This window comes from Triticum aestivum, chromosome 7A, assembly GCF_018294505.1.
Source record: "Triticum aestivum cultivar Chinese Spring chromosome 7A, IWGSC CS RefSeq v2.1, whole genome shotgun sequence".
Taxonomy (NCBI): Eukaryota; Viridiplantae; Streptophyta; class Magnoliopsida; order Poales; family Poaceae; genus Triticum; species Triticum aestivum.
Window position 1 is genome coordinate 179,347,442 of NC_057812.1, and position 13,032 is coordinate 179,360,473.

A 13,032-nucleotide genomic window follows, 5' to 3' on the forward strand; every position below is an offset into this window, starting at 1 on the left:
GCTGATTCCTCTGATGGTTGTAGCCTCCCTGGTTGCCTTGGTGCCCTTGATTGATGTGTCCGGTTTGGTTGCCTTGAAACCCTAAGCCGGAACCACCACCTCCGTAACCCGGCCCATGGAAACCTCCTCCTGAACCATCGGGCGGGCCGTTATCATACTGGAACATATTAGAATTCTTGAAATCCCGCATGATATAACAGTCCTTCCAAAGATGCGATGCTGGCTTCTCCTTTGATCCATGCTTTGGACAGGGCTGATTTAACACGCGCTCCAAATTGGGGCCTGAACCTCCGCCCCTCTGGGGCTGCTTGCCCTTACGGCGCTGGCCATTCTCCTGAGCATTGGTGTTAGCAACAAAGTCAAAGCTGATGTCGGCCTTGCGCTTACCGCTGTTCCCATGGCCTGCCGGATTATGCTACTGACCCTTGGCGTTGCTGTTCTTCTTCCCTTTCCCCGGTTTGTCCTCCTCTAAATCCGGGTCCTTGGTATTATCTGAATCGGCGTATTTAACCAAAGCGGCCATGAGCGTTGACATATCATTGCAGTGACGTTTGAGCCTTCCTAACTTCTGTTTGAGCGGTAGGAAATGACAATTGCCCTCTAATGTTAACACTGCAGTGTCTGCATTGATACGATCTGATGAATGCAAAATCGTTGAGACCCATTTGACCCAATGGGTCGTGGACTCCCCTTCCTCTTGGACACAAGCGGCCAGATCCACGATTGACATCGGCTGCTTACAAGTATCTTTGAAGTTCTGGATAAACCGGTGCTTCAATTCAGCCCATGATCTGACAGAGTTGGTCGGTAAGCTCTTCAACCAAGTACGAGCTGTTCCTTCCAACATCATGGTGAAATATTTAGCACACACTACCTCATCCACATCTAACATCTCCATTGACATCTCATAGCTTTCCACCCACGCCTCTGGTTGTAAATCGGCGGTGTAATTTGGTACCTTATGAGGTCCCTTGAAGTCCTTGGGCAGTTTCACATTACGCAAAGCGGGGGTGAGACACGGCACCCCTAAGGAACTGAATACCACACCTGGCTCTACTGAAGCGGTAGGGTGAACTGGAGTATGTTGTCGTGCTCCGTTTCGAGCTGCTAACTCGGCCTCCCGACGTGCGCGGCCATGGTCCACAACATCCTGCGCATTAGCACCTCCCCTGCCGGGTTGTTTCCTTGCGGCGAATTTCGGCGACGTGCACTGCTTGACATAGTCGGTTCATCCTCAATGTGTCTGCTATAGCTCCGGCTTGGACGGGGAGTGGAATGAATCCTCTCATGACTGTGTGAATATGCCTGCTGTTGATTTAGCGTTGTTTGAAGGAGATCTCTGGCCCGACGTGCTTCAACCGCAACTGGTGACTCGCCGTCTGCTGGGAGGGCTGCCAGGCGTGAAGCGGCGGCCACAATATTGTCCAACGGGTTGGAATAATGCCCGGGAGGTGTTGGCACATACTGCGGCACAACGTTGTTCTGGCGAGGCGGGTCCATCGTGCGTGGCTGAACCGACGCTCCTGTTCCCGATGCCTCCGCCCGATTTAGTATGGGTTGGTTACCAGCTCCTGCTCCTGGTGTTGAAGAGATTTTGCGGCTCATAAACCGATGGGAGACGCGATCGGTACCTTCTTCTCATGACTTCCTTGGAAGCATTCTGATCTAGCCTAATCCGGTAGGCCTATGCTTCCAATTTGGCCCGTTCTGTAGCCATCCTAGCGTTCTCCGTCACCAGGTTCGCTTTAGCCTGAGCTATCTGATCTTTCACCTTTGCAATCTCTTCATTGTGCTGATCCTTGGCTGCTGCATCCACCTCTGCGTCCATCAACGTTGCCAAAGCATCGAACAAATCAGACAGGACTTGGGCTGGAGGCGGCGCAGAGCTTCCTGCCCCTGCCGGCGTGGCCGTTGTTGAACCGGAGAGTATTGTTGCGGCGGGTGATGAATGAGGCGCTGATTGTGTGCCGGCCATGAAGATGGCGGCCCAGTTTGGCAGATTGGGGGAATCCGGAATACTGTTGCCCTCGGATCCTCCATCAATCCGGCCGTCCTGCAACTGATAAAGCGATTCGGTCTCTCCAGAAGACTCGTCGTCAGAACAGACCACGGTCTCTCCATCGGACGCTGGCCTGCCTCGTATCTCGCCCCATGGACGACACCTACGAAAACATGCCTTGTCATGGGCTGAATCGGCGAAGAACTTGCACGCCGAGCCATTTCGATGATGTCGATGCAGATGTCCGGCTCAGGGGCCGGTTTGCCGATCTTGCCGATGAAGACGTGAATCCCACCGAAGGGGACCCGGTACCCATACTCAATTGAATTGGCCTCGGGACCCCATCCTGCATTGTCAATGTAGAGCTTGCTGCGACAACTCTTCGTCATCCGGCCCACAGCGTACCCCTTAAGTCCATCAAAGCTGCCCTTCAAGAACTCAAAACCATCGTGCGATAGCCCCACGGTGGGCGCCAACTGTCATGGGTTTGTCACGGCAGATTTCCTTGTGAAAGGACTTAGTCATGGAGCCATCGCTACGGGTTAACTTAAAGGGGTTAAACCGGACAAGGGGACACGGGGAGTTTTATACTAGTTCGGCCCCTTCAAGGAAGGTAAAAGCCTACGTCTAGTTGTGATTGGTATTGCTAGGGTTTCGAAGGCCAGGGAGCGAATCCGCTTTGTCTGGCCCTCGAGTTGTTGTTCGTTCGTAAACCGCTATCGGGTCGTCCCTTTATATACATAGGTTGACGCCCGCCGGGTTACAGAGTCCTGAAGCCGGATCATAAACGTGTCTGGTTTAGTCTCTATCCTTCCTATCTTACAACACAAGTTACATTACCAGGTCGGTTTACATCTACAGGCTTTAACCCACCTTTGGGCCTTGGGCCTTTGTAAAGCGCCATCATTCTTGCATCTTCATGGGCTTCTAGTCTTCAAGGAGTTAACCCGGCTATTCCTGGCCGGTTTATATCCCGTAGTAATATCCCCAACACATACAATAAAGCGACAACCATATGGCTCCTGCCAGTTGTGGATAACTCCGTTACAAAACATGATCATTTCATACAATAAAATATAGCATCATGCCTTGACCATATCACATCACAACATGCCCTGCAAAACAAGTTAGACGTCCTCTACTTTGTCGTTGCAAGTTTTATGTGGCTGCTACGGGCTGAGCAAGAACCGTTCTTACCTACGCATCAAAACCACAATGATATTTCGTCAAGTTAGTGTTGTTTTAACCTTCAACAAGGACCTGGCGTAGTCACACTCGGTTCAACTAAAGTTGGAGAAACTGACACCCGCCATCCACCTGTGTGCAAAGCACGTCGGTTGAACCAGTCTCGCGTAAGCGTACGCGTAATGTCGGTCCAGGCAGCTTCATCCAACAATACCGCCGAACCAAAGTATGACATGCTGGTAAGCAGTATGACTAGTATCGCCCACAACTCACTTGTGTTCTACTCGTGCATATAACATCTACGCATAAACCTGGCTCGGATGCCACTGTTGGGGAATGCAGTAATTTCAAAAAAAAAACCTACGCACACGCAAGATCATGGTGATGCATAGCAACTAGAGGGGAGAGTGTGTCCATGTACCCTCGTAGACCGAAAGCGGAAGCATTATGACAACGCGGTTGATGTAGTCGTACGTCTTCACGATCGAATGATCATCGGTACCGAATGTACGGCACCTCCGTGATCTGCACATGTTCAGCTCAGTGACGTCCCGCGAACTCATGATCCAGTAGAGCTTCGAGGGAGAGTTTCGTCAGCACGACGGCGTCATGACGGTGTTGATGAAGCTACCGACGTAGGACATCGCCTAAGCACCGCTACGATATGACCGAGGTGGATTATGGTGGAGGGGGGCACCGCACACGGCTAAAAGATCAATGATCAACTTGTGTGTCTCCATGGGGTGCCCCCCTCCCGCGTATATAAAGGAGTGGAGGAGGGGGAGGGCCGGCCCTCTACTATGGCGCGCCCTGGGGAGTCCTACTCCCACCGGGAGTAGGATTCCCCCCCCCCTCCATGTAGTAGGAGTAGGAGGGAAGGAAAGGGAAAAGAGAGAAGGAACGAGGGGGCGCTGCCCCTCCCCCTAGACCAATTCGGACTAGGCCTTGGGGGGCACGCAGCCTCCCATCTCTCTTCCCCTAAAGCCCAATAAGGCCCATATACTCCCCGATGAATTCCCGTAACTCTCCGGTACTCCGAAAAATCCCGAATCTCTCAGAACCTTTATGTCTCGGCCATTTTGAGACTCCTCGTCATGTCCCCGATCTCATCCGAGACTCCGAACTACCTTCGGTACGTCAAAACACATAAACTCGTAATACCGATCATCACCAAACGTTAAGCGTGCGGACCCTACGGGTTTGAGAACTATGTAGACATGACCGAGACTCATCTCCGGTCAATAACCAATAATGGAACCTGGATGCTCATATTGGCTCCTACATATTCTACGAAGATCTTTATCGGTCAAACCGCATAACAACATATGTTGTTCCCTTTGTCATCGATATGTTACTTACCCGAGATTCGATTGTCGGTATATCAATACCTAGTTCAATCTTGTTACCGGCAAGTCTCTTTACTCGTTCCGTAATACATCATCCCGCAACTAACTCATTAGTTGCATTGCTTGCTAGGCTTAAAGTGATGTGCATTACCGAGAGGGCCCAGAGATACCTCTCCGACAATCGGAGTGACAAATCCTAATCTCGATCTATGCCAACTCAACAAGTACCATCGGCGACACCTGTAGAGCACCTTTATAATCACCCAGTTACGTTGTGACGTTTGGTAGCACACAAAGTGTTCCTCCGGTATTCGGGAGTTGCATAATCTCATAGTCATAGGAACATGTATAAGTCATGAAGAAAGCAATAGCAATATACTAAACGATCGAATGTTAAGCTAACGGAATGGGTCAAGTCAATCACATCATTCTCTAATGATGTGATCCCATTAATCAAATGACAACTCATGTCTATGGCTCGGAAACTTAGTCGTCTTTGATTCAACGAGCTAGTCAAGTAGAGGCATACTAGTGACACTCTGTTTGTCTATGTATTCACACATGTATTAAGTTTCCGGTTAATACAATTCTAGCATGAATAATAAACATTTATCATGATATAAGGAAATATAAATAACAACTTTATTATTGCCTCTAGGGCATATTTCCTTCAGCCCTCACTAGTAGCCTCTCCAACATTTGACTTGGAAGTTTCAATAGTTGAGGCCCTGGCCTTTAAGGTTGGCACTCTCTTTGCAGGGGCCTTCTTGTGCATACCAGACTTGGTAGATGCAACTGTGACAAACTCTTTCTTGAAAACATTTTTCTTGGAGCTCACTTCCTCCTTAGCAGCAACATAATCCTCATCTTCCGAGTCAGAATTTCTCTTTGTCCTTGTCCTTGTAGCAGCTTTGGGAAAGTTGCTTGGAGTGCTCATGCTACCCTCATCATAACTGTCAGAGGGACTAGTGCCCTCACTCAGGTTCATCTGCTCTTCTGACTTGTTCTGGCTATCACTCTGATCAGACATTCTGGCTAAGAAAACTGACAGCTGACCCTCTGAATAGTTATAGATGAGATAGAGTGGATGAGCATCACAAAGTGGAGAGGATTTGCAAAACAAATGAGTCAAAAACTTAGTTTTAGTTTTCCACATAAAGCATTTCGGACCTACCGATTTGTTAAACTTGGTGACACTGAAGCAACTTTTGGAGTCTAAACTAGTGAAATCGGTCAGACCGAGACACAGTTCGGTGACTTCAAGATTGCTAGGGTTTCACAAAGAGTTGAACTCGGTCACACCGATTTACAAGTTTCGGTCAGACCGAAACAGGCAAGTGCAATGGCCTAAGCCAAATCGGTGAGACCCATTTCCACAACTCGGTCGGTCCGAGATGAGTTCGGCGAAAACCTAACCCTAAACTTTCGAATCAAATCTAAACTAAAGGAAGTTTTTGCTGGACAGGAAGATTTCATACGTGGTAAGGAACATGGCATTTGCTTTGTGCTAAGAATTGGAGAAAAGAACAACACAAAGGGGTCGAACTCATACCCTAACTTGGCGATGAGTGTGCTACGGTGGCAGCAACGGTGTTGAAATCCATTGACAGCGACGGAGACCAGCGGCGGGAGGTCGCTGGCGATGAGAGGACGATCCGGAGACCCGAGGCGGCAGAGCAGGACACACGCGGGCTGAGAGGTTTTCGAGGAATTTCCAAATTTGACCCATCGGTATTTATATCCTGACCCTGTCGGTGTGACCGAGTGGAACAACTCGGTGGCACCGAGATGCAGAATCGCAAACGGTTACTGCAAGTCGGTGAGACCAAAAAGTTCTAATCGGTTGCACCGAGATTGAAAACCTAGATCAACTCAGTGAACTCAGTCAGACCGAAAATGATGAATCAGTCAGACCGAAATGCACAGAGAGGTTTTGAAAGTTTAAGTCTATGACGAATCGGTGACTCCGAGTGCTCCTCACAGAGGGTTTGAATTTGACTTGATCAAACTTTGTGATGTAGCATGAATAGAGTTTGAGATGAGAAAAGCATAGATAGTTAGAGGAAGTTCCTAGGCATTCTTGTCCATCCATTTAGCAAAAGAAGAAAAACCAATCAATCAAAGAAACAAATGGATGTCCTCGAATGAGTAAAATATGCAACCAACATGCTCACACAATAAAATGGCAAATGAAATATGTGGCAAAGCATGCACAAACACTCTAGTATATATCAAGCAATTGGCGATGACTAAGTCATCTATATATGAGTATATTGACTTAGGAGTCAAATGAGAACATTTGATTATAGATCATACTCATCATTTAAGCACAAGTGGGATTACCACTTTTACATAAAGCATTGTTGTGTTCACACCATTAGAATTGCTTTAGCTCAATTCTGAGAGTAAAGCTCCCCCTAGATGTGATATCCCCCCCTAAGACGGATGAACTAACCTTGGGTTTTGTCGATGATGACTTCATGTAGACATTGAAGATGTGGATGCTCAATGTTGACGTAGATCATTCGGAGCAATCCGTTGGAGTGAGTTGCACTTTCAATACCTACATGGGTTAGTCCCACAAGGAACAAGTAAGGATATCCATAGACATAGAGTGTAGTTCACACAAAGTGATGTCCATGAAAGCATTAGGTTACCTTGTCCCTTGTCTTACCAACAAGAGGGTTTGTGACTCCTTGAACTAGTGCAGGATGTGGAAGTTGTTTGCACTTGTTCTCGCCAAAATGATATGAGTGAAGTATGTTGGCGGAGTCATCCTCAAGAACTCTCTAGTTCTTCTTCTTCGGGATCCACATCATCTTGATGGGAATCCTTGGAGTTGTAGTCATACTTGATGAAGTAGAACTTGATGTGGTCTTGGGAACCCACTTGACCAAGGCCTTGGGAGCTCCTTCAAATGCATCAATCTCCTCTTAAAGCTTGTCCTTGCCTTTTTTCTTTGTGGTCTTGTGGTGAAAGATCATCTTGAGCTTGTGTCCCCTTGAAAGAAGTAGGATCATACTTCTCTTGTTGAGGAACAAACTTCGTCTTGGGGTATTGATCTTCTTCCCACTCAACTCCATTGGCATTGAACTTTCGTTCAAAACCAACACCTTGATTCTTCCGGTGCCTTCCTTGCTTGCATACAATTTCCTCGAATTTCTTACTTTCGGCAAGGCTCTTGTAAACACCTTTCTCTATAATTCCCTTTAATAAGCTATTTTCTTGCTCAAGTGTAACTTGACTAAGATAATCATTAGTGGAGTCAAGAGTACTAATAGAAGCAAAACATTGGATTTAACATGATTATTGTTACTACTAGAAGAAGAATCTTTCTTACTCTTGTTGCTAGATTTTACTTGTGGCATGTAAGTGGACAAGAGTACACACTTGGCAATGTAAGAAGAACTTTTCTTGCGAAGATCATCATTGATTACTTTTAAGAACCCATGCTCTTGCTCAAGGTTGAGCTTCTCGAAGCGTAGCTTCTCATGAGTCTTTAAAAGCTCCCGGTGATCTTCCAAGGTAGTTTCATGAGCTAACTTAAGAGTTCTTAGTTCTTTAGTTAGACGCTCAATCTCCTTTTTATCATCGTCATTCGTTTTAGCATGATTAATAGCAATTTCATCATAGTTTTCATCACTAGAGTTGTCAACAAGTAAATCATCATCACCTAGCAAATCATCTTCATCACTATTGAAATCAACATACTCAAGGTGTGATACCTTTGGGCCTTTAGCCATGAAGCATCTTCCAATTCCTTCATTTGGTGAGTCAAATATGTCGTAGGAGTTGGTTGACACAAGTGCTAGACCAGCAACACCTTCATCTTAAGTATATTCGGAGTCGGGGTGATAACTTCTCTCGGAGTGATGGTCGGAGTCGGAGCCGAATACCCATTCACCAACATGAGCTTGATGTCTTCGTTTTGTGTGGCTCCATGATGACTTGTCCTTCCTTTCCAAATCCTTGCTTCTGTGAGAGGTTCTTCGCTCATAGCGATCATCTCTACTCTTTCTCTCTCTTGAAGGTGATTCTTCTCTTCTACTTCTCCTTTTGGGTGTGTCTTCTCTTCTTTTTTAGGGAGCCGTACACTCATTGGAGTAGTGTCCAGGTTTTCCACAGTTGTAGCAATTACGCTCATGACTAGAAAATCTTTTTCATTGTAGGACCTTGACTTGGAACTTCTTTCTTTGCTTCTACTCTTGTAGAACTTGTCGAAGTTCTTCACCATTAGGCTCAATTCCTCATTGAAGGCTTGTTTCTCACTTGATTATGTAGGAGCATCACATGTGGCTTTGTAAGCACCACTTGACTTGTTGTGAAGCTCTTCTTTATCCTTGAGTGACATCTCATGAGCAACAATTCTACCAATGACTTCGGTTGGCTTGAGATGTTTGTAATTGGGCATCATTTGGATCAATGTGCACACGGTATCATATTTTCCATCCAAGGCTCTTAGGATCTTCTTGACGATGAATCTGTCGGTCATCTCTTCACTTCCTAAGTCGGCAATCTCATTTGTGATGAGGGCAAGCCTAGAGTACATTTCAGTGACACCTTCACCATCCTTCATTTTGAACTTGTCAAGCTGACTTTGAACCACATCCAATTTGGATTCCTTGACGGAGTCGGTACCTTTGTGCATATCAATCAAAGTATCCCAAATTTCCTTTGCATTCTCAAGAGACAACTGATTTTGTTGAATTCTTCAGGGCACAATCCGTTGAAGAGGATATCGCAAGCTTGAGCATTGTATTGCAGCATCTCCAATTCTTCCGCGGTAGCTTCACGGTTCGGTTCTCTCCCATCAAAGAATTCACCTTGCAAGCCAATACGCACAATAGCCCAAACGGCGGGGTTATGTCCAAGAATATGCATTTTCATCTTATGCTTCCAACTAGCAAAATTTGTACCATCAAAGTAAGGACCTCTACGGTGGTAATTCCCCTTGCTAGACGCCATACTCTCAATAGTACAGGGACATCCTAAACAAACGGTGTTTAACCCCTTTCCGCGATGGCATTTGGAACCGTCGCCAAGTGAGTGTGTGTGATAGGGTGTCCTTCCCACACGACCCAGAAATCGTCGGGGATAGGCCCTCCTGGGACCCAGGCTGGGGCCGTGTGCGATCGGGCGAGGCATCAAAACCCAATCATTTCCGTAGGTATGTACATCCCACACGGTAATCCAAGGAAATCATTTCCATAGGTATATACATCCCACACGGTGAATCCCAGAAAATCATTTCCGTAGGTATGTACATCCCACACGGTGAATCCTAGAAAATCATTTCCATAGGTATGTACATCCCACACGGTGAATCCTAGAAAAAAAATCCGTAGGTATGTATATCACACACAGTTCTTTGTGTGGAAACGTTTGTGCAAGGTGGCCTAACGCAAATAGTTCGCTGCCGGAAGCCGTGTGTGATTGTTAGTTGATCGAACACGCCTACTTTCTAGAAACGGTGCGGGTTGTTTGAGTTCATCGAGCACTATGTTGTCTGATTAACCGTTTGCAATAGAAAACCCCAATAAGCAGGGTAATTAGCCTATTATTGATAATACATGTACTAAGCAAACTGATATTTCTTATAAAACATGCCAGATATTTCATATCCGTATAAAAGCAACCAGGATTTCATAATCGAATTACATCAGATAGCTTCGGCACTTGATGACCCACAAGTATAGGGGCTCTATCGTAATCCTTTCGATAAGTAAGAGTGCCGAACCCAACGAGGAGCAGAAGGAAATGATAAGCGGTTTTTAGCAAGGTATTCTCTGCAAGTACTGAAATAAGTGGTAACAGATAGTTTTGTGACAAGATGAATTGTAACGAGCAACAAGTAACAAAAGTAAATAAAGTGCAGCAAGGTGGCCCAATCCTTTTTAGAGCAAAGGACAAGTCGGAACAAACTCTTATAATAGGAAAAGCGCTCCCGAGGACACATGGGAATATCGTCAAGCTAGTTTTCATCACGTTCATATGATTCGCGTTCGGTACTATGATAATTAGATATGTGGGTGGACCGGTGCTTGGGTGCTGTTCTTACTTGAACAAGCATCCCACTTATGATTAACCTCTATTGCAAGCATCTGCAACTACAACAAAAGTATTAAGGTAAACCTAACCATAGCATGAAACATATGGATCCAAATCAGCCCCTTACGAAGCAACGCGTAAACTAGGGTTTAAGCTTCTGTCACTCTAGCAAACCATCATCTACTTATTACTTCCCAATGCCTTCCTCTAGGCCCAAATAATGGTGAAGTATTATGTAGTCAACGTTCACATAACACCACTAGAGGCTAGACAACATACATCTTATCAAAATATCAAACGAATACCAAATTCACATGACTACTAATAGCAAGACGTCTCCCTTATCCTCAGGAACAAACGTAATTACTCACAAAGCATATTCATGTTCATAATCAGAGGGGTAATAATATGCATATAGGATCTGAACATATGATCTTCCACCAAATAAACCAACTAGCATCAACTACAAGGAGTAATCAACACTACTAGCAACCTACTAGCACCAATCCCGGACTTTGAGACAAGAATTGGATACAAGAGATGAACTAGGGTTTGAAGATGAGATGGTGCTAGTGAAGATGTTGATGGAGATTGCCCTCTCCCGATGAGAGGAGCGTTGGTGATGAAGATGGTGATGATTTCCCCCGCCCGGAGGGAAGTATCCCCGACAGAACAGCTCTGCCGGAGCTCTAGATTGGTTCCGCCTCGTGGCGGCGGAGTCTCGTCCCGAAAAGTTCCCTCTGATTTTTTTCTCATCGAAAGACTTCATATAGGAGAAGATGGATGTCGGAGAGCCACCAGGGGGCCCACGAGGTAGGGGCGCGCCCTAGGAGGGGGGGCGCGCCCCCCACCCTCGTGGGCAGGGTGTGGGCCCCCTGGCCTTCATCTTTGGCAAGGATTTTTTCTTTATTTATTTTAAGATGTTCCGTGGAGTTTCAGGACTTTTGGAGTTGCGCAGAATAGGTCTCTAATATTTGCTCCTTTTCCAGCCCAGAATTCCAGCTACCGGCATTCTCCCTCCTTATGTAAACCTTGTAAAATAAGAGAGAATAGCCATAAGTATTGTGACATAAAGTGAAATAACAGTCCATAATGCAATAAATATCGATATAAAAGGATGATGCAAAATGGACGTATCAACTCCCCCAAGCTTAGACCTCGCTTGTCCTCAAGCGAAAAGCCGATAACAATAAATATGTCCTCATGTTTAGAGGTAGAGGCGTCGATAAAAATAAAATACGGACATGAAGGCATCATGATTAATCTCATAACAGCAACATATATAGATTTTGTCATATGATTACTTATGTTCAAGTGATGATCTATTCACAATGCAAAAGTATAAATCATAAACCTTATTGGGCTCCGACAAACTATAATCTCAGTCATTGAAGCAATTGCAATTTATCATAACATCAGAAAGAGTCTATGTCAGAGCTAAAAAGCAAGTCCACATACTCAACTATCATTTAGTCCTCCATAATTGCTAACACTCACGCAATACTTGTGGTTACGGAGTTTTAATCGGACACAGAGAAAGATAGGGTCTTATAGTTTTGCCCCACAACCTTTTACCTCAAGGGTAATGTCAACAATAATGGTTCATGCTCCCCTACATCCAATTATATATATATATATATATATATATATATATCATGTTCTTTCCAACATGCTGAACTTGCCAAAGGATAAAATGAAAAAGGAAAGGTGAAGATCACCATGGCTCTTGCATAAGGTAGAAGATAATAATAAAAGATAGGCTCTTTGCAGAGGGAAGCAGAGGTTGCCATGCGCTTTTATGGTTGGATGCACAAAATCTCAATGCGAAAGAACGTCAGTTTATATTGCCCCTTGTGATATGAACCTTTATTATGCAGTCTGTCGCTTTTATTACTTCCACATCACAAGATCGTATAAAGCTTATTTCTCCCACACCAATCAATCATACATATTTAGAGCATTTTTTATTGCTTTGCACCGATGACAACTTACTTGAGGGATCTTACTCAATCCATAGGTAGATATGGTCGACTCTCATGGCAAAACTGGTTTAAGGGTATTTGGAAGCACAAGTAGTATTTCTACTTGGTGCTGAGAATTTGGCTAGCATGAGGGGGAAAGGCAAGCTCAACAAGTTAGAGGATCCATGACAACATACTTTATCTCAGATATAAGAAAGACATAACTCATTACGTTGTCTTCCTTGTCCAACATCAACCCTTTAGCATGTCATATTTTAATGAGTGCTCCCAATCATAAAAGATGTCAATGATAATATATCTATATGTGAAAACCTCTCTTTCCTTATTACTTCCTATTAATTGCAACAATGACCAAAGCTATGTCTGCCAACTCCCAACAACTTTTAATCATCATACTCTTCCTATGTGAAGCCATTACTCTCAATAAGATCAATATGAACTTTTTGTTTCTTTTTATTCTTTTTTTCTTTTC